Source organism: Ambystoma mexicanum, chromosome 10 (genome assembly GCF_040938575.1).
Source record: "Ambystoma mexicanum isolate Mex_15411 chromosome 10, UKY_AmexF1_1, whole genome shotgun sequence".
NCBI lineage: Eukaryota > Metazoa > Chordata > Amphibia > Caudata > Ambystomatidae > Ambystoma > Ambystoma mexicanum.
The window spans coordinates 590,434,216-590,455,081 of NC_090932.1; the positions used below are offsets into that span (position 1 = coordinate 590,434,216).

The 20,866-nt window shown below is 46.8% G+C and overlaps 1 protein-coding gene and 1 long non-coding RNA gene across 8 annotated transcripts in view; one reads left to right on the plus strand and one right to left on the minus strand.

Moving 5' to 3' along the window:
* KIF1A (kinesin family member 1A) overlaps positions 1-20,866 on the minus strand; it is a 4,129,412-nt gene that overhangs the window by 1,611,711 nt on the left and 2,496,835 nt on the right. The gene's annotated exons all lie outside the window — the stretch shown is intronic.
* The window catches only part of LOC138491571 (uncharacterized), a 333,185-nt gene that overhangs the window by 14,486 nt on the left and 297,833 nt on the right, over positions 1-20,866 (plus strand). The gene's annotated exons all lie outside the window — the stretch shown is intronic.

Genomic DNA, 20,866 nt, shown 5'->3' on the forward strand with positions numbered 1-20,866 from the left:
ACAATGCTATCAGGCTACGCATAATTGAAGGATGCATATCCTCAATGTTCCGGAAACACCTCCTAAAGAAGCCCCTATCCCTAAAGGAAGTGCTGTATTTGGCCAGAGTTTATGAAAGAGTGGACATCCAGGCCGCAGCCATTGAAAATCCCAAGAAGGGCGACATTATCGCAGCTGTAAACCCCTATGCCCAATATCCTGCCTTACAAAACACACCAAACTCAAGATACCCAAGTCAACGGACACAAAGTGACCGCCAATGCTATTGCTGTGGATTTGAGTACCCACACAGAGGCCCGTACCCTGCCATCGGCCAACGCTGCCTAGGATGCGGAATGGAAAACCACTTCCAAGTGATGGGCAAGGAACAGCTACCCGAAGGAAGTCCAATGTGCCAGCGGCCTGCCAACCGCACGACAGAGACACACGTGGAACAACGTCGCCCTGCAGATAGAAACATTCCATCTACCATAAACGTCTATCAACGCCCGAACACAGTAAGGGCCCTGAAGGACTCCAGATCGAACCAGACAGAAAAGACCACAAGCTGTATGACATCCGACAACAAGACCTCATGCAAGCGCCAGAGCAAGGGGCGACATACATGGGGGAAAACCTGTTCCCCCACGAACAGGAGGTGGACCCGTATCTCAACTCCCTGTTAGGGAGAATTCTCTGTATAGGCTAATTTCCCAAACCTAGTGAGTCCCCCAGCAGCTTTGCTGGATTTTGGGGGTTTCTTTTTTTCTCCTGCTAAGAGTGAGACTCTTTTTCTTCCACTCTTGGACATGATTTGAGAATGTCCTTTGACTTTGTAATGTGTTTTATGGGCTATGGGGTCTTTTACTCCATAGGGCTTCATGTGTTTTTGGTAAGTGTGTTACACAGCACCCTCAGTGCAGTAACACAGGGGTGTCATAGTGACCCCCAAACATGAACTCCATACCCTGGGACTGACTACTGTCTCCCAGGGCATGTAAAGTCACCATTGACTTTACTAGTCTTAAATTGTGAACAGAACCAGTACAAACCATCATATTGTGGAAGTACTGGTAGGGGTAATTAGATTGCCCCTGGGTCTGTTTTTCGAGGGGGCATTGTGCAGTCCCCCCTTGTCGAGTTTCTGGCTGGTGGCAGTGATTACCACGCGAAATATTCCACCGGAATATTTCCTATGGGATTTTCCCATTTATTTTAAACGCACCACTTTTTTGGTGCAATGTTAAAGATACCGCCGGGTTATTTATTTAATATTTATTCCCCAGTTGGGTCTTTTCGCCTGGACTCGGTTTTAAAATGGCGTTTGTGTTCGCCTCTGTAACTCCAACCCAAGTCGAGCCCTTTGTTCCACTTTTGGTGGGCTTCTGCACAGAAGCCTCCAAAAGTGGTGCCACTCTGTCTGGGTCTACAGGATGTGTGGGAGGGGGGAATAGGCACCCTGGACTGAGTTGCCTCGGCAACTCAAGTCGCACTCTTGTATGATTGGCCCAGTGGTGAGCCGCCCGGCTCACCACTTAGCATGTTTGAGTGACAACTAGGACTGATGAATGGGAGTTTTCTGCATAAAAGCAGGGCTTTGGGGACTGGAACTTCAGAAGAATCCGAAGAAGGAGAAGCTGAGCTGACCTGCAACGACGACACCACCGGTGGAGCCCTGCTGAACAGACTCACCACTTCCCAACGACAGAGAAGATCTTCTTCCTGGAGAGTCTTCTTCCTTTGAACTGGTGGGGTTAACCAGTTTGCCCTCTTTTCATCTTCCTGGATCGTCTCGTGGTCGAATCGCCCGTGCCAAGCACCCCGGCGGACAGATAGCCACGCTTCACCACTACCGCAAATAAAAAGGGTAGTACCTTTTAACCGGGAAACTCTGCGGCTGGTTTCTTCCCTGGCAGTGCAACGACCTCCAGCTTTCCTCCATGTCGAGATCTTCTCTTCCCCTGGAGCTTTCTCACCATTTCAGGTACTATGTCCCGCCTGGTCTCCCTTGCAACAGACTGTTCAAGGTGTCCCTCAAATCCTTCACTCTCTATCCTGGGGTGACCTGGGACCGGTTAACTAACTTTTCTGAACTGATCCAACTCCTTTTTGAACTATCTGCAAAGACTTTTAAAGTGTACTTCAACTGTGTGATCTTGGGCACATTCCGCCTTGCTCTCTCTAAGAGTGGGCCTGGCCTATGAACTTTTTGCTCTACAGTAAGCTTTGCCTTTCTTGACTTGCTGTGGCTCTGTTAAAAGTGTTGGTATTGTGTGATTTACTATTTCTGCCTTTTCTCTCCCTTTTTAACTAATTATTGGAGTGCCATCTTGGTTAAGCGCTCACCTTGGTGTTGATAATAAGTGGTGTTCTTTTCCTAAGACTTGTCCAATAATTAATCAGGGAGGTGTATATATTCCTAGTGACTGTGTTTGAACTTGCTTGACATATTAGTGCCAGAGTATTTTTACAAGTGTGTTTTTAAATAAATAATTATATACTTTTATACCAAAGCTCTGGTCAGTGTTTGCTTGTGCTACTGTATTTGTGTACCTAATGTGTATACTCTATATACTGCCTAACGCTTCTTGAGAGAAGTCTGACTGTTCAGCCACAGCTACCAGGTAAATCTGGGTGGTACATACTGCTACCAATTGGGTTTACTGCCAACACCTGTAGTCTTAAGCTTTTTGCAGTGGTCCCTAAGGAAACTGCACAGGTTTCTGCCTAACACTCCCCACCAAGATATCAGTCAAGAGAAAACGAACACACAGAATACCTACAAGATGTCTACGACAGGGAGTACGTCCGCCTCCTCAGTGTTGACGTGGAAGACACGTCAGCTCCCAGAGTAACAATTCAAATGGGCGACACCAGAAACAAATTTGTCATCGACACAGGAGCAACGGTAAATGTCATGAACGAAGACCTCTATCTATTTCATACCCCCTACAAGAATCCAGGACACACATCTTTCAATGGGGAGCGGCCCTAGCCATGACCTCCAGAGGGAATTCCAATGTGACCTACGACATCGTGGCCACACAGTGACTTCCACGATGCATGTCGTAAGGAGCCCATCCGTCAGTCGCTGCCTCCTCAGTTACCGAACAGCCAGTGCCTTGGCCCTAATTGGCCTACACTACGACCAGTCGGAAATCATAGAGGGACGCCCATCGATACGTGAATTCATCATGGCGATAACTGACCGACCCCTCTTGAAAGGGGACCTCAAAAGCCAATTCCCCAAACTATTTGAAGGGGTGGAGATGCTCAAAAACTCGCCCATCAAGCTACACATCAACGACGCCATCACGCCGGTACCACAGCACCCCCGCAAGGTGGGCTTCCACCTTCAGGAATAGGTGTCGAAGGAGATCCAACTCCTCCTCCTCAACGACATCATAGAGAAAGCAGACGGACCAACACCATGGGTATCCCCAATAGTTATTGTGCCCAAAGACAATGGACGTCTCCGCATATGCGTCGATATGCGCATCCCGAATACTGCTATCCAGAGAGAGAGGCACCCAGGCCCAAGCCTGGAAGACATGCTGATCAAGCTAAATCAAGCGAGGTTCTTCTCGAAGCTAGACCTCAACCAGGGCTACCACCAGCTCGTCCTGGATCCGGAATCGAGACCCATCACCACCTTTGCACCCCATGACGGACTATTTAGATACAAAAGACTAAATTTTGGTATATTGTCTGCTGCAGAGATTTTTCAGGAGACGAGACGCCTGATAGCATCTAAATTGAATGCACTAAACTACAGTGACGCTATCTTAATCTTTGGGAAGGATCAAGAACAGCTCGACAGAAAAGCCGTTTGCAACATCCTCCAAGAAGCAGGGTTGACGCTAAATGAACCCAAATGTGACATTAACAGGACCCGCCTCAAGTTCTTCGGGCACATATTTTCCAACAAAGGAATAGCAGCCGACCCGGACAAGATAAAGGCCATCACCGACCTCCAAGCACCCACGACTGCTGCAGAACTACGCTCCTTCTTAGACATGGTAGGATACTGAGCGTGCTATCTCCCGAACTATGCTACAATAACTGACCCACTCCGCACCCACCTCAAGAAGGACCAACCTTTCATCTGGGATGCACCCTGCCAAGAAGCGTTCACGACCATAAAAGAAAGTCTCACCAACAACCGCCTTTCATCCAGAATGGCACACCATCATTACGGTGGATGCCAGTCCAGTGGGTCTCGGAGCGATCCTTGCCCAGACCGACGCCACAGACAATGCCCGACATGCAGTGGTGGCATACGCCAGCCGCGCCCTGTCACACACAGAAAAGGCCTACTCACAAGCTGAGAGGGAAAGCCTAGCTGCAGGATGGGCGTGCGAGAACTATCACCACTTTATCATCGGCCGGAAGTTCACTCTAGTGACAGATCATCAGGCGCTCCTTTCAATATTTGGAAACCCAAAAACCAAGATGCCACCCCATATAGAGCGATGGGGAATAAGACTACAAGAATACGACTATGTAATCATTCACAAACCAGGGGGTGACGCCAACCCAGCCGACTACCTATCCAGACACCCCATGATGGACAAGGACGACACCCTGGCCCACGAGGCCACCGACTTCATCGCTTACCTATCCTCAAACGCTATGCCACCAACGATTTCAACTGCGACTTTCGAGGAAAGGAGGAAAGCTGACCCAACGATCAGAGCCGCTGTCTCTCTCACACGCTCTAACAAATGAAAAGAGCACCAGAAAAGAGGTAACGGAGGGGAGGAGTTAGACAAGAAGGAACTTGATCGGCTATCCAAAGTACACAATTAACTCATAGCCACGGACCAAGGCATATTGCTGCGTGGGAAGAGGCTGGTAGCCCCGAGAGACCTAAGGAAGACCCTGGCAACACTGGCACATGAAGGCCACAGAGGAGTCGACAACATAAAAAACAACAAATTCTCAGGAACTAAGTCTGGTTCCCATACATGGACGTGATAGTCGAAGACATGCTCATGCACTGCAGACCCTGCCAACTGGCAGCAAAAGGGCCGACCCCAAACCCCCTCCAACTAACCACACTTCCAACAAGGCCCTGGCAGAAAGTCGCAATGGACTTCTATGGACCCCTAGAAGAAGGGGGATATCTACTAGTGATAATGGACGAATATTCAAGGTTTCCCTTCATCAAGCAAATACCTTCAACAGCGTTCACGGAGACAGCACCAATCGTAGACAAACTCTTCAGTGAGTGGGGCATCCCCAATGTCATCAAAACAGACAACGGATCCCTGTTCCAGGGATGAGAATTTTCAAAGTTTGCGAACCACCTAGGGTTCTACCACCAGAAGATTACACCACTCTGGCCCCAGGCTAACGGGATGGTGGAACGGTTCATGGCCACCATCAAAATGACCAGACAAAAAGCAGTAGCAGAGCAGACACCTCACCCGCAAGCCATCTGCAGTATGCTCAGAAGCTACCGAAATACCCAACATGACACGACGGGAAAGCCACCAGCCGAGCTCATGGTGAAGTACCAACCCAGGACACGCATTCCCAGATGGGAAGACTACACACCAGAAGAGGACACGGCCATCAGAGAACGCAACGCCCAAAAGAAGAGGAAAGCCAAACAGTGGGCCGACAAAAAAAAGGAGTGCGAAAGAACACCAACTAGAAATAGGACAAACCGTCCTAGTGAGGCAAACCCAACGCAAGAAAACAGACACGCGCTACAGCCCAGAGCCTCGGGTCATCACAGCCATCAAAGGACCCATGGTCATGGCGACCGGAGAACCAGGAGACATCACTCGAAACTCCTCATTCTTTAAGAGACTCTGGGCCTCATTCCGAGTATGGCGGTAAGGGATAGCGGCCACCGGTAACGAGACCGGTGGCGGTATTCCCTTACCGCCATACTCCGAGTTCCCTCTGCGCCCTTGCCCTTAACGCCTGCTTTGAGCAGGTGTTAAAGTCGAGGGCGCAAAGGGGCCTGCAAGCCAATAACGGTGACCGTAATGAACGGTCACCGTTATTTGCATCTTCCCCATTCCCATTGAGCCCTATGTGGGCTCATTTGGGAATGGGGAAGAGCCTTGGTGAATGGGGAATCACTGCCCCGCCAACCTTGGAATGGGGCGGTGATTCCGCCATCCACCAAGGCGCTGCCGGTCCGGGTACGGCGTCAACCAAGGCGTTAATAGCGCCATTGGTTAGCGCCGTACTCGGAATGAGGCCCTCTATCTTGAAGAACCAGAGCTACAGGAGCCCGCAGAGGGAAGTCCAAGCGAGGAAGAAGAAACAGAGCCGCCGGCGGAAACGACCGGTGAAAGCAGGGAATCCCCAGGGAGACCTCCCAGGACAATAAAGAAACCAGTGAGACTCATCGAACAGATGTAACTGGACTTTCGTGTTAAGCACGGGGGAGGTGTTATACGTGATTAAAAGGGACGCAGCCCCTTTAAGAACAGAGACACTGGGAGAAGCGGGAAGAGGGAGGAAAGGGAGGGGCCATGGAAGGAAAGAGTTTGTCACGTTATAGGAGTGAATAAAGGCAGTTCACAGCAGGCAAGGCTCTGTCTCGTTATTACGTGTGGATGTACATGAGCGAGTGGAGCCCAACACTGGGGAAGTTGGTAAATATCGAGGAAATTACCCCCAAAACCAAAGGCCAATTTTTAAACAGATAATTTTTGTTAGCTTTGTGGAAAACATCTTCCAGGCCTCTCATCTATTATAAGTGCTGCCATTTAACGTGTTGAGCTCCCCAATTGACCTAGCTCCACAAACTGGGTCCTGATTGTGCTTGCATCATCAACAGTAACAACTTTGTCATACTTGTACTCTATAATGTATTGCAAAACATGGGATTTCGGATAACAGTCAGCCTTAAGCAACCACCTGAGAAATATGTTGATGTTAAAGCCAGGGGCCCTGTGAGGGGCCCTGCGCCCATTTCTTCACACCACAATATCACCACTGATTGTTTCTCTGAAAGGCCTAGTTTGCCTTTCTTGGTAGAAGGTGTGTCGTCCATTGTACATGGGATACGAGAGACCAGTGGGCGGGCCCTTGAACCCCATTACATGAATAAGCAATTACATCAGTTTGCACTAGGGGCCAGGGTTCTCTCAAATGGCTACTACTTCTCCCCAGAACATCCTGCTCTCATTCTATATAAACATTGAAACTGGGACTCCGCACCCCAGGAAATGTGTCCTGTGAGCAACACTTCTGGTGCTAAGATGTGCAGCACCTTAGGTTGTCCTAGCATTTCAGTCCCCCCATAACATCCTATGAGATCACCCAAGATTCTAATGTTATGACAGTACCTTCAATCCCCCCGTCTGCTGACCATGAAATGCTGCATTTGATGTCATGGAATATAGCCGGTCTCCAGAAACATTTGGAAGAACCGCTCTGGCTAGAATTGGTGTGATCCCTTGACATAATAGATCTGCAAGAAACGTGGTCCCTGGTGGCCCAAGACTTGCAGAGTTTTGCAGCTTTCCATGTAATAGCAACAAAGCGTCCAAGTGGTGGCCTGAACCTTTGGGTTAAGACAAAATTATTTACATCAATAGGCATGTACCAAATCCCCTCCCAGGATCTCATGGAAATACACTTAAGTTGCCATGATGAGTCCATGCTTTTGCTCATTAATTTGCACAATCGCTATGATAGCACTGCTAGTAACGCCTTGTTCCCTCTGTTGGAGGAAAGAGTTTCAAAGTGGAAAGAAAGACAAGCTGGCCTGATATAAATCATTATATTTGGAGACTTAAACCTCCAATTTGAACTGCTTGAAAGCATGCAGGTAATCTCTGATGAGGAGGATGGGTTTTTGGGAGTCGTCATCTGGTGGCGGCTTGCCCTAAAAAGAATCACAGACTCGCCGGGGCAGCAGCAAGCATGTTTCTGCCACTTGCCCTCGGGACGTGTAATGGAAGATTCCCAAGCTACTGTCCAGCAGCCGCAACCTTTGGAACTTTCTCCAAGTGTAGCCCGATAGACTCCATCCTGGTGAATGTTGAATCTTGTGAACATCTACAGGATTTTAATGTCCTGAAAAGGCCAGAAAGTCAACATCACCCAAACAGCAAAAATCATTCCTGCTGTATGGGCTATGGTAATAGCAGGATCGATTTTTGCATAAGGGGGAGTGGTAGCAGAGAAACAATCGTACCTATAAGGGATAAAGGCTGGAGCCAGGTGTGCTTTTAAGTGGTGCTCAATAGAGCTAGAGACCAATGTGCTAGGCATATATTTGTGCACCAGGTCCCCATTAGAGATCTTTAGTTCTAGCGAGTCCAATAAGGTAGAACAACTGGTAAAGGTACATAAGACCATTGCTTTCTTCTTGGGTCATTGGCTGTCTAGACCTTTGACTACCATTGGCAACAGGGCAGCATGCAGTAGCCCATGGTACGATGGGGAATGCTGAGTTGCCAAGAAGGTACTAATTGAGCATGCCAAGCGGCTTAGGGGAGGAGGTATATCAGCCTTGGCTGAAGCAAGGGCCTCATACCGTAAACAACTTAAAATTAAGACGATTGAGCACTTGGCTCAATTGTGGGATAACCTCCTCCAGGCCTCTCAGGCAGAAGACTCCACAGGTTTCTGGAAATGTCTTAGGGTGGGGAGGACCACTGACAGAAACTCAATCAAGAATAGCATCTCGGAGGCGGACTGGTTTGCCCACTTTGAAAATCTCTAGAGGGCTCACAACAAGGCACTTAGTAATAAGGATATGAGGGCTACCCCTGATAGGCCATGGGAGAGGGTGATTAGTCTGCTGGTGTTGTCTATGAGTGACATTGAGAAGGCTCTCATGTCGCAGAAGCTGGGGAAAGCGATGGGACCGGATATGGTACCCACTGACTGGTATTCGCAGGAGGTAGTTATATGGCTCCCCCATTTGTCAAAATTATTCAACGTCCTACTGAAAACGAATATAGTGCCTCACTCATGGACCCAATCAAGAATTGTCCCCATTTACAAGAAGGGAGATAAGGGTTGTCCAGCTAACTATTGGCCAATTTCCCTTCTTGATGCAGGGGGTGGCAAGGTATTTGCTGAGGTGGTGCTGGGCCATCTGGATGCATGGAGTTGGGAGGTGGGGGCTTTGCACCACCTCCAGGCTGGCTTCCAGTGAAGTATCAATACACTAGATCAAGTCTTAAGGCTGTATCTGATTCTGGAGAAATACATGAGATTGCGCTCCATGAACATCTATGTGGTCTTTGGTGAGCTAAAGACCGCATTCGATAGTGTACCTAGAAGAGGCTTGTGGGATTCATTGACCAAATACGGCATGCCATCTGGGTCACTAAGAGCGATCCATTCGCTCTACAACAACAATGGGTCTGTAATTAGGTATGCTCTGGATGGCCAAACTACCCCTAGAATAAAAATAGATGTTGGGGTTAGGCAGGGCTGTGCCCTTGCACCAAGCCTGTTCGGCCTCTTTAGTAACAAGGTCATTGATCTGTTAGTGACCAAGAATACTGGTGCCCCATCGTTGGCAGATGAACGTATCCCTATCCTCTTATTTGCTGATGATGCAGTCCTCCTTTCACTGACCCCGAAGGACTTACAGAGGCAATTGGTCATTTCTGAGAGATACTGTGATAAAAGTGGACTTACAATAAATGTTCAAAAGACACAGTTGATGGTGTTTACTAGAAATCGGGCTAAGAGAGTGCCACGGCTTACAATTAGCCTAAGAGGTTGGGCCATTGAGCAGGTAATGAGATACGACTACCTGGGGGTTAGGTTGGCGGCTAACTATGTATGGAAAGACCAGGTGAATCGAGCAGCTTTAAAGTTGACCAGGCACTGTCTTTATCCAGATTTATTCAGGCCCATGGGATGGGTCCGGTGAGCGTTATTCTAAAGATCTAGAAGACCCAACCCAGGCAGCCCACTCTTTATGGAGCTGAACTGTGGGGCATTTGTAACCCTAGTATGGTCCAAATTGTGGAGCAGAAATTCCTTAAATCAGCTTGCGTATGCCGGTAATGCACCTAACGTACTGGTCCTCTAGGAGCTGGGCCTGCAGAGCATCGGCTTCATGTGTCAAATGAGACCGGTGTTATTTTGCGCCAGACTCTGGTCAAATAGTCATTTGGGCCCTTACAGAAGAACTGTCAGGGATATTTTGATTCAGCTTGGCGGTTCTAATTTGCCATGGTTGTTGGCAATTAGAAATTAACTGACCATCTTGAGAATGGAAAGTTATTGGCTCCAACCCAAATTAATTGCAGGACATTTTAAAGTGCATTTAAAAAAGGCTTATGAGAGCAGGTGGGAGAAACAAACCTGTGCAAAACTAGGAAATTCAGTTGGCCTAGCCCCTTACCTGTTATGGAAAGAGAATCCTGGCTTTGAAATGTATTTGGATAGAATGCGGCTGAAACTTATGAAAGCCCTCTATATGAAGCTTTGTTTTGGTATCCTTCCTCTTGGCAGCTTAAGAGTTTAGTGTGACAAGTGTTAATGATGCGCTCTATCTTTGTCCAGCGGCGAAAAGTGAATTAGAAACTCACAGTTAACTGCTCTCCTACACATCCATGAAGACCTGCTCTCATACCTCGACATCAACCATCCTTCTGTCCTTATCCTCTTCTGCTTTTGATACTGTCAACCATGCCATCCTGCTCACCCGGCTCCGTGATAACCTGGGTATCACTGATCAGGCCCTGGCCTGGCTGGCCTGCTTTCTCTCTGATCAACCCTCCCAGGACCAACTTGGGTCCTTCCTCTCTTCTATCTTTCTCTCTCTGCCTGTTGTGTTCCCCAGGGGTCTAAACCTTCTCCTTGGCTGTTCAACCAATACCTGGCACCTCTCGTCCATCGCATAGCCGCTCTCTGCTCCAACATCCAGTGCTATGCGGATGATACTCAGCTCTTTTTCAGGCTCCCCTCAGCTGTCTCTTCTCCCTCTCTTCTCCCCAATTGTCTGTCCGCAATCCAGGAGTGGTGTGACACCAATGACCTCTGCCTTAATGCCAGTAAGACAGAGATCCTCCTCATGGGAGCACCAGCTCCCTCCTTTCCTCTCACTCTCTGGCCGGCCACCCTGGGCCCTCTTCCTGCTCCTAGCTGTGTGGCTAAGAACCTCAGGGTCATCTTTGACTCCACACTCTGCTTCTCTCCTCACATCTCTGACATTTCTAAAAAGACAAACTACCAGCTGCACCTCCTTAGAGGTATTCTTCCTTTTCTCACTTTCCCCCAGAAGCTCACTTTCTCCAGAGCTCTGGTCCTCTCTGGGCTGGACTAGTGCAACAGCCTCTTTCTAAATCTATCAGTCCTACAGAAGCAAAGCTTACATGTAATCTATATAGAAAGCCTACAGACCGGAATACTCTCTTGCACTATAAGAGTGATCATCCCAACCATGTTCAACAAAACCTTCCATATGCGCATCCGAAGGAATTGCACATCACTTTCAGATTTGTATGCCAACTCTGTTCTTCTGACAGATAGACTCAAGCGGAGAGGCTACCCCGAGAATCTGATATCAACTGACCAAAAAAGAGCAAGTTTCACTAATCGTGACACCCTCTTGCAGTCCGGATCATCACAAGACAAGGAACAAACAGACAGGATCACGTGTGTTACTACACACGGGCAAAACTCATTCCAAGTCAAAAAGATGATCCACAAGTACTGGCCGATAGTTAAGTTACAACAAACAGAGGAACCACCACCGAGATTTGCCTTCAAGAGAGCTAGGAATGTCAAAGAACACCTAGTACACTCAATGTACATACAGGACACTCCCTGCACTGGTTTATGGAACCTTTGCAAGACAACTGGACACTACCCTTGCGGGTCCTGCTCAGTATGCAAACTCACTAAGAAAATTAAGCATTCTCATTGACGGAAGACAATGGACCCTTAAACACCATACGAACTGCAAAAGCAGCCAGGTGGTCTACTGTATCCAGTGCCCATGTGGCCACCGATACGTAGGCCAGACAATGCAAAAGGTAGCAACCCGGATCTCCGAACACCGATATAGGATCCGCTGCAAACACATCACATCACCCATGGTAGTGCACTATACTGAGACTCGCAACACGCCTAATGACCTTTTATGGTGGGTATTAGAGAAAGTTGACTCTGGCCCCAACGTTCAGACCAGGCTCCTTGACTTGGAAAGTATATGGATCCACAGACTAGATACTTTTAAACATGGCCTCAATGAAATGCATAATCCCCAGATTTAACGACCAACTGGGGGACCATGTGCAACAGAACCCACCCAGTTGCCAACACTAGGACTACATTCCCGCACACATCATCCAAACCCCTCTCTGGCGGTCTGGGGTCACAACCGGAGGACCATGCCATCCTGCTGACCATGCACTATTTCATCCACTTAGATGCCCATATGGCTTGAATGTACACCTCTGTTATGGTTAGCATCACAACACATCTCGTTTTTTACTTGATCACACGATGCTAGCTGGTGTACACTGCCTTTGCGGCAACCTACGGCTCTCATCCCCTGAGCCGGTCCGGGCCACGCCTGCATGGGACTGAACAATCAGACCGCACTCCCGCCTTTCCCATGACTCAGAAGGGAGAGTCTTTTGGCAATTTTGCATGACCCAACGGTTTTCTGACATAAGCACCAATCAGCACGCGGCCCCTCTACCCTCCCACTCTCCCGACCATGTGCAATTCCGCCCACCCAGCGGCCCGCATGATTAGGAAATGTATACCCACATTAGGTTCACACATACTGTGTTTTCGAACCAGTTCCAAGAGATAAGCCAGCTACTAACTCCTTTTCGCGAGCCGACGGCTCTTACCATCTGAGCCTGGCCATGCCCACCTTCCTAGGACATGAACCAAGGGGTGCTGAGTAATCAGACTGACCTCCCGCCCTGTCGATGACTCAGCAGGGAGAGCATCTGACAGGCCCAAGTGACGCTGCGATTCGGGCTCCAGCACCTATCCTGTACAGCAAGCAACAGGTCCCTCCTCCAGCTCTTCCGAGCAAGGACACATAAGTCGGATGCATTTTCTTTCCTGCAGACAGTCTTTTCTTCGCTCTGAGAATCGTTTGAGGAGCGATCGCCACATGTGAGCGGCAGCACCCATATAGGTAAGGAAGTATCCCGCATGAAAGGCGGCTTTACCCTCTGGACCTATCGCCACCGCGCAACTATGTTTGATGCAGCTTTTTCTTTTTCCTTTTTCTTCCACCTCCTGGCCAGGATTCATTCCTCCCTACTTTACCGTCTGGTCTTACGGCACGACATCCCTGCACGCACGCCAACGGGCTTTGGAGCTCTTTTGACTCAATACACCTTTCCAGCCACACCTGTGACAGGCAACCCACACGTTTGGGTATGTATCCCATTCGCAAAACCTTGCCAACATTTCTGTACACCTGGTCAGTATTCTGTATACTATGCCACTAGGTCTGCGAGTTCTGAAATCTCACAAACAAAACCACTTTTTGTTCTTCCAGGTTGTACACGCAGCCTCCAACTCGAGTGGATGCCTACTTAAGCTGCGTGTATCTTCGATCGCATCTTTCCTCAAACACAAAGATACCCTGTGGGCGGGGGCTACCCGGTACAGTTCGGCCCCGGATGCCTCCCTCAACTGTGGATATAAAGGTACCTGGATCTCACACCACACAGCCTCCCTTGTACACCAATTTTGATAGTGTGATGCACGGCCGGTGAGATGGTGCAGGTCTTGAAGCACCGGGACATGGGAAGAACAGGATAGAAAGTCTGCACTTCCTTTTTATCCCTTTCACTGTTGACTAGACAGCCACAGTAGAAAGCACTAGGACAACTAATTCAACAAATAGATACTTTTAGTGGAGACCTCCTTTTCCTCTCTATATAAATTATTTCACAACTAACCCTTGACAAACTTATCGGACATCAACCAAATCGGCAATTACTGCCTCCCTTAATGCTTTTTGACTTTTTTCTTTTCTGCTTTTTCTCTGTTTTGCAGAACTTGGTCATCACTGCCCTGATGAAGGCAGAATACTTTACTTCTTAATATTCACATGGTCTTTAACCGCCGAAATGCAACAACTGTGAGGGGCGTGTAGGCGCTATTTTATAGGTATTACCCAAATTGTACTTTTACAATTGACCTTTTGCACAATTTACCTAATTATAGTGGTCCTAATTGACCTTCTGCACAATTGACCTTTATATTATTTTAGTTATTTTATATATGTATTGGATTGGTTTTGGATTATAAATAATAGAAGGGGATTGGGTGGGGGTTGCAGGTGTTTTTGGATTGGGTGGGGTGTTGCCGGGGGTTTCCCCCGCATATATGTCCTAATTGACCTTCTAAATTAGGTAAATTCTCCCGAGGTCAATTCTCCCGAGGTCAATTGTGAAAAGGTCAATTAGTATACAACCCTATTATATATCCCCACACAAAGAATCTTACTTTGAATTAAGTTCCCTCACTGCGTTGGCAAACATGACCTCAGAAAACGAAGCTACACCCGAGATGAAATACCATTATTTTATTTTGTTTGCAATTTTCATTTAGACTGAAACTGGGATTGACAAAGTGACATCCCGAAATTTGAGCTGCACAAGTAGTGTTCAGCCCAACGATTTGTTCTTACTACTATGTTAGGACGGGAACGTCTCTGTCCCTTTTTTGCTATCATCACTTTATGATTCTCTTCACTTTTGCTTATTATTCTACTTCCTTCTCCACATGCTTCCCCTTCTTCTCCACACCACCACCTGGATTTCAACTTACATTTTTTGTGATTAATGAACATCAATGTATAGGTGTGTGTTTTCTCCTTTATGTTACCTATGATAACAATATAACTTTTTGTTTTCTGTTTTGATTCACACTATTGTTGCTGGTTGCCTGTACTCTATGTTTGGGGTGGATACCACCAGTCAACAGTCATTTTCAGCTCTTGCTTCTGTAACCAAATACAGAACTGTTTGATTTTACATAGACTTTGTCTGTTTCCTTCTTGGTGTTCCCTCCGTTTTGTCAAATGGACTAGATTTGATGTACATCAATTCATTTATTGCAACAATGGTGGGTTGGCAGGGAGAGGTTATGGAATAATTTTAACCAATTTGCTTTAAACCCCATGGCACAGCAATACACCCTTTTCTATGATTTATAACCATGCCATCCTGCTCAGAGGGCTCTGTGATAACCTGGGTATCATTGATCAGGCCCTGGCCTGGCTGGCCTGCTTTCTCTCTGATCAACCCTCCCAGGACCAACTTGGGTCCTTCCTCTCTTCTATCTCTCTCTCTACCTGTGGTGTTCCCCAGGGGTCTAAACTTTCTACTTGGCTGTTCAACCAATACCTGGCACCTCTCGTCCATTGCATAGCTGCTCTCTGTTCCAACATCCAGTGCTATGCGGATGATACTCAGCTCTTTTTCAGGCTCTCCTCAGCTGTCTCTTCTCCCTCTCTCCTCCTGCATTGTCTGTCTGTAATCCAGGAGTGGTGTGACACCAAAGACCTCTGCCTTAATGCCAGTAAGACATTGATCCTCCTCATCGAAGCACCAGCTCCCTCCTTTCCTCTCACTCTCTGCCCGCCCACCCTGTGCCCTCTTCCTGCTCCTAGATGTGAGGCTAAGAACCTCAGGGTCATCTTTGACTCCACACTCTCCTTCTCTCCTCACATCTCTGACATTTCTAAAAAGACAAACTACCAGCTGCACCTCTTTAGAGGTATTCCTCCTTTTCTCACTTTACCCCAGAAGCTCACTGTCTCCAGAGCTCGGGTCCTCTCTAGGCTAGACTAGTGCAATAGCCTCTTTCTAAATCTATCACTCCTACTCTCCGTCCTCTGCAACTCATCCAGAACAGGACGGCAAGACTTGTCCTTGGCCTCAAGCCCAGGGATCGTATCTCTCCAGCACTAAAATCTCTTCATTGGCTCCCAGTGGGTTGCCAGACATTTCGTCGAAAAAAATTGGTCGACCAGACAAATGGTCGAACCAATTTGGTCGAAAACCAAATGGTCGAATTTTTTTTTTTTTTATTTTAACCCTTTTTTTTTTTTTTTGGGGGGGTCCCCCCCAACCCCCTTTTTTTCTCTAAAAACCCCTTTTTTAACTAAACGAAAACCCTAAAAATAAATATATAAATAAAAAAAAAAATTCGACCATTTGGTTTTCGACCAAATTGCGTCGACCAAATTGCAGTCGACCAGTTTTTTTTCGACGAGTTGTCTGGACACCCTCCCAGTGATGGCAAGGATCAAGTTCAAGACCCTATGCATCGTCCACAAGGCTTTCAGGGGCCGGGGACCACAATACCTCCAACTCTCTATACTGAGATATCTTCCTACTCTGGCCCTCTGCTCCTCCACCTCCAACTCCCTGAGGGTCAGTCGCTTCTCCAAGCAACGAGTTGGGGGCAGATCTTTTTCTTCGGCTGGTGCCTCCCTCTGGAACAGCCTCCCTTCCTCTCTGAAACTTGAGCAGAACCATCTCTGGTTCCGGAAGCACCTCAATAGCTTTCTCTTTGCTTCTGCCTTCTCTTTCTCTCCCCTGCTGATCTCCTGTCTGATCTACACACTGGGCACCTGGCCACCCTCTGAACTCGAGCCTAGGTCCCTGCCTGTCCTACTGCACACCCACACTGCCTCAAGGCACCCCTGCACTTGTGGGCTGTATCTGTAACCCTACAGTCCCATCGCCTGCACGTATTAGACACTCATTGTCAGCACTTCTGAGCACCCACACTTGCCACCTGTTGGCTGCACTACCTGTTGTTTCCGTTTTCCTTGTCCTGCACTTCTCTATCCTCCCACCCCCAGCACTTCTCCCCTCCCCCTTCCCGTGCACTTGTGCAATCTGAATGTCACTAAGATCGCTGTTTTTTGTCCTCCCTCTGTTTCCCCTACCTTGCCTTGTCGCGCCTTGAAACACTTGTGTATAGGCGCGTTATAAATGCCATATAATATCATATCATATCAGTATGGGGGAATTATTTATCTGTGAAGTTTTAAAAATCAAATAAATAATATATACCAAATATCAAATTTCTATCTGTGTTGTAAGTGACTTCAATCCAGCAATCCAACTAAGTCAATGCCTAGTCTGGGATGCCCAATGGAAGCCCTTATTTATATATTTGTATGTCAAATTCTTTGAATCTGGATGATAAACCCTTATATAACGCCCCTCTCTTTGAATCCCCCTGACCTTACTGAGCCAAGAAGTAAGTTTCTTTTGCAAATTAAAAGGTTTATTGGAAAAATTAAACAATATATATATATCACACTTTTATGAATACATTAATATTTGATAGCACACTTATGAATATGATAGTGCTCAACAATGGGTAATATTACAATAGCACGCTCTCCTTAATCAATGAGGAGTTGGTATAGAAGGGATAAGGTAGCAGAGGATACTTTGTATGGTTTCAAGGAAATGCAAGGTAGTAAAGAATGCAACACAGGAATAACTTGATATGGTTTCAACAAGAGATAATATGATAACTTTTTCCCTTGTGACAACTCACTCCCCGCTTTATGCAATATGAAGAGATGGAAAGGAGAGCAAACAGTTTTCAGGAATACAATCAAAATGCAGTTCAAATTCCAGTTCCTCCCAGCAAGCTTAGAGAAAACCGGTATGCTTTTAAACAGGCAAACATACTTTTAAATGTGATTGCAATGAAGTGAAAATTATGTCAAAAATGATTTTTATTCACTAAAGGAGATTCAGGGTAGGTGATAGTGACTTTGAATTAGGACAGGTCAACACTATCAATGATTCATGAGTGATTATCAGGTTGAAAACGAAATTCAGCAGTTGCAAGCAAAAGACAGCAATTTCAACAGGAGCAAATTTTTCAATTCGCGGCACTTTTTACGAGTTGTAAAGCGCGATTATGGAATAACAATGTCGTTCTGAGTTTGTTGGAAAGCTTAGGATCGTAGCTTTAAAATGACAGTTAATTCTCCCTTCTAGGAGGTACGGTTCAAAAGATACGGACGTTTTTGTGGAGGTAGATTTTCAAAAATAAAGTAAATCTTTCAGAATGACAGATGACGCTTTTACAGATTGGAAATCACAGAATGGACACACGATTTCTATGAAAGTCTGGTCAGGTTGAAATGGTTTAAATAAGATTATTTTAGACTAAGAGGTTAGTTCTGTACAGTTCTTAGACTGGATACTCACTCCTAGTTTTGGACTGGAATAGCCCTGGGACTGCACTCTCGCCACCGGACGGTCAGGCACTGGTTCTGCTCACAGCACGCTCTCTGGTCTGCTATCGGCACTGCACAGTGGTCGGGTCTGGTCAGTCTGAATACCGCACTGCTCTCTCTGGATCTCGGTTCTGGCACAGGGATCTGGGCCAGAAGCGAACAGCACGGCAAGGATGTTGAAAAGTTTGGTTAGGTTGCTGGATTCTGGGGCCTCTGAAAAGGATTCAGCTTGTGGATTAGGCCTCTTTTCTCCAAGGTTCTAGAGTTTAGTTCTAGAGTTTGGTTCTGGAGTCTATCTGGAGTCTAAGTTCTGGAGCCTGGAGCCTCAGGAGTCTGGAGTTTTTGTCTGGATATGGTCGGGCAGCGTGCTGCGCAGGAATCGATGAGTAGTGGAAAAATTAGTGTCCCTATCTGGGTCTCAGCAGTCTCTTTTTATGTGTTCTCAAAGGGGTGTGGAGGCTGACTTTCTATGCCCAAACCTCTGAGGATCCTGATAGGTTAAAGGATTTACTGTCCTCTGACTGGAGAAGGGAGTAGTGAGTCAGAATGAGTCATCAGGTATCATCTTTATGGCTGAAGGAAAGAACACTCCTCTTTGGTTTCTCAAGAAAATCAATTTTTCATAATCAAACATGCTTCCCAGATACGCAAGTTGTTGAGAATACATGTGTACATCACAAATTAATTAAGACAGGTCTCTCTTCAACCCTGCTCTTTCTAAGAGCTTGGGTTCAGAAATGACAACTTATTTGCGATTTTCGTGGGTTTCGCAATATTGGTTTTGCACCAAACCTTACACAGAGGTACACATCCTCTCTGTGCATATTACTGTATGTTTTCATTTTTTCTAGTATAAACCCAGTGTCTACAATATTAATAATTACGGGGCTTGGCCTCAGAACATCCCACAGCGTCCAACTTCGTCTTCAATTGTGAGTGAAGGTGTCATTTTAAGAATCTCAAAATTGTACATTTCTATCAGCTGGTTACAATTAGTTATCAGTATTCTTATAAAACATATATTTGCCTTCACTTCAGTACATCCATTGGTTTGTCCACGCCCCTAGAAACTTGGCTTGACTCAGAGGTCACTTGTCTAGTTTTTCCTAGAGCAGTGTGGGCAGTTACACCCAAATCAGCATATCCTATTCAGCTGAAAGAATCAATTGTCTTGTGTTCCTGCTAGCATACCAGGGTGCCACTCTCCATCTGATTAACAGGACCATGCAATTTCCTGCCATGTTGCTGAGAAGACTAGGTGTGAAGAGTTCTCATAGAAAAGCAAGCCTTTTGAAGTCTCAGCTAACTCAGGTTACTGTTTACCTTCTGAAATACAGGTCTCCTGTCGGAATTTAGATCACCAGCGCCGGTCAGTGGCGAGCACCGGTACTGCACCTATTTTTGACAGCTGTCTTACCAGTAAGAAATCCTCAAAATATACTTTGTTCAAATATAGATACACTTCTGTGGACCTCAGATTCATGTAGATTCTTGCGGGAGAATGATGTTGACCCCCCAACAAGGAGGTGGGACCTTTTTAGTGGTTTTGGTGAGCCATGATTTTAGCAATTTTTGACATCAAGAAAATGAATTCCCAACAGCTCTGGGCTGCTTTTGGCAATCAGTATTGCTATTCCCAAATGGTTTCAGGCTACTGTGTGTGTAGCCCAATGGTGGTCTTAGGAAGTGACCTCCAGTGCTCACTAGTATAGGCAAAAGTGGGTGGCAGGCTATTTTACAGATTTTTACTGTGCATTTTTGGATGATTTCTGGCGAGCAGCATGCTTTCCTGCGGCCATTATGATGTTTCCGCTGCCAGTAATGCACAATGATGTTGCAGGGCTTGGATGAGTGGGTTCAAACATCCCACAAGCCCCCCTCTTGCGATGGCCATTCTGAACTTTCATCGATGGAACTTCGCAAGACTGGGATGTCCGCATCATCTTCTTGTGATTCCGCAGATGGCAAAGTTCAGCATCTTTTCCTCCATCAGTGGTGGATTGAAAGGTTCTCCTCGCCAGTCCTGATGGGAGCATTGAGCGATACCCCGGGCCCCTCGGATCTTTTGCTCCTGGTCCCCGGGTCGTCCTCCTTAGTCAGTCTCCATGGTTTATCTCGCCTAGGATGACAAAGCAAAGCAGCAGAAACATATTCGTAGACATTTCCCCACCACTATTAATGTAGTGGGGTGAACATATACATTTTATAAATCAGGGGACATTTGCATTCTTATTATGGTATTTTAGAGACTATATGTGGGATATTTTAGGGTTGGAAATGTATTAATCTGGAGCGGCCCCCTCTGGGGTTCCAGAGGACTGCTCCAGTTGCTGCAGAGTGTGCCTGGGATGGCAACACTTTAGCTGATTAATATAGACCCACTTCTCTTCCCCTTCCGACAAACTGCCTTTTGGGATGCGGATCTTGTAGGCGACTGGCGCGATCTTGTCTACAATCTCAAAAGGTCCCTTCCAGGTAGGCAGAAATTTCCGTTGTTTAGCCTGGTTCCTTTGGAAATTGTACAGATAAACCCGGTCTCCTACATTGTATTCCTTTCTGGTGGTCTTCAGGTCATAGTGGGTCTTCATGCTATCGGCTGATCTTTCTAGATTTCGCTGAGCATAGGCAAAAGCATGTTGAAGGTGTTTCCTTAAATTCTCAACCTACTCATGAGTTGTGGAGGCATTG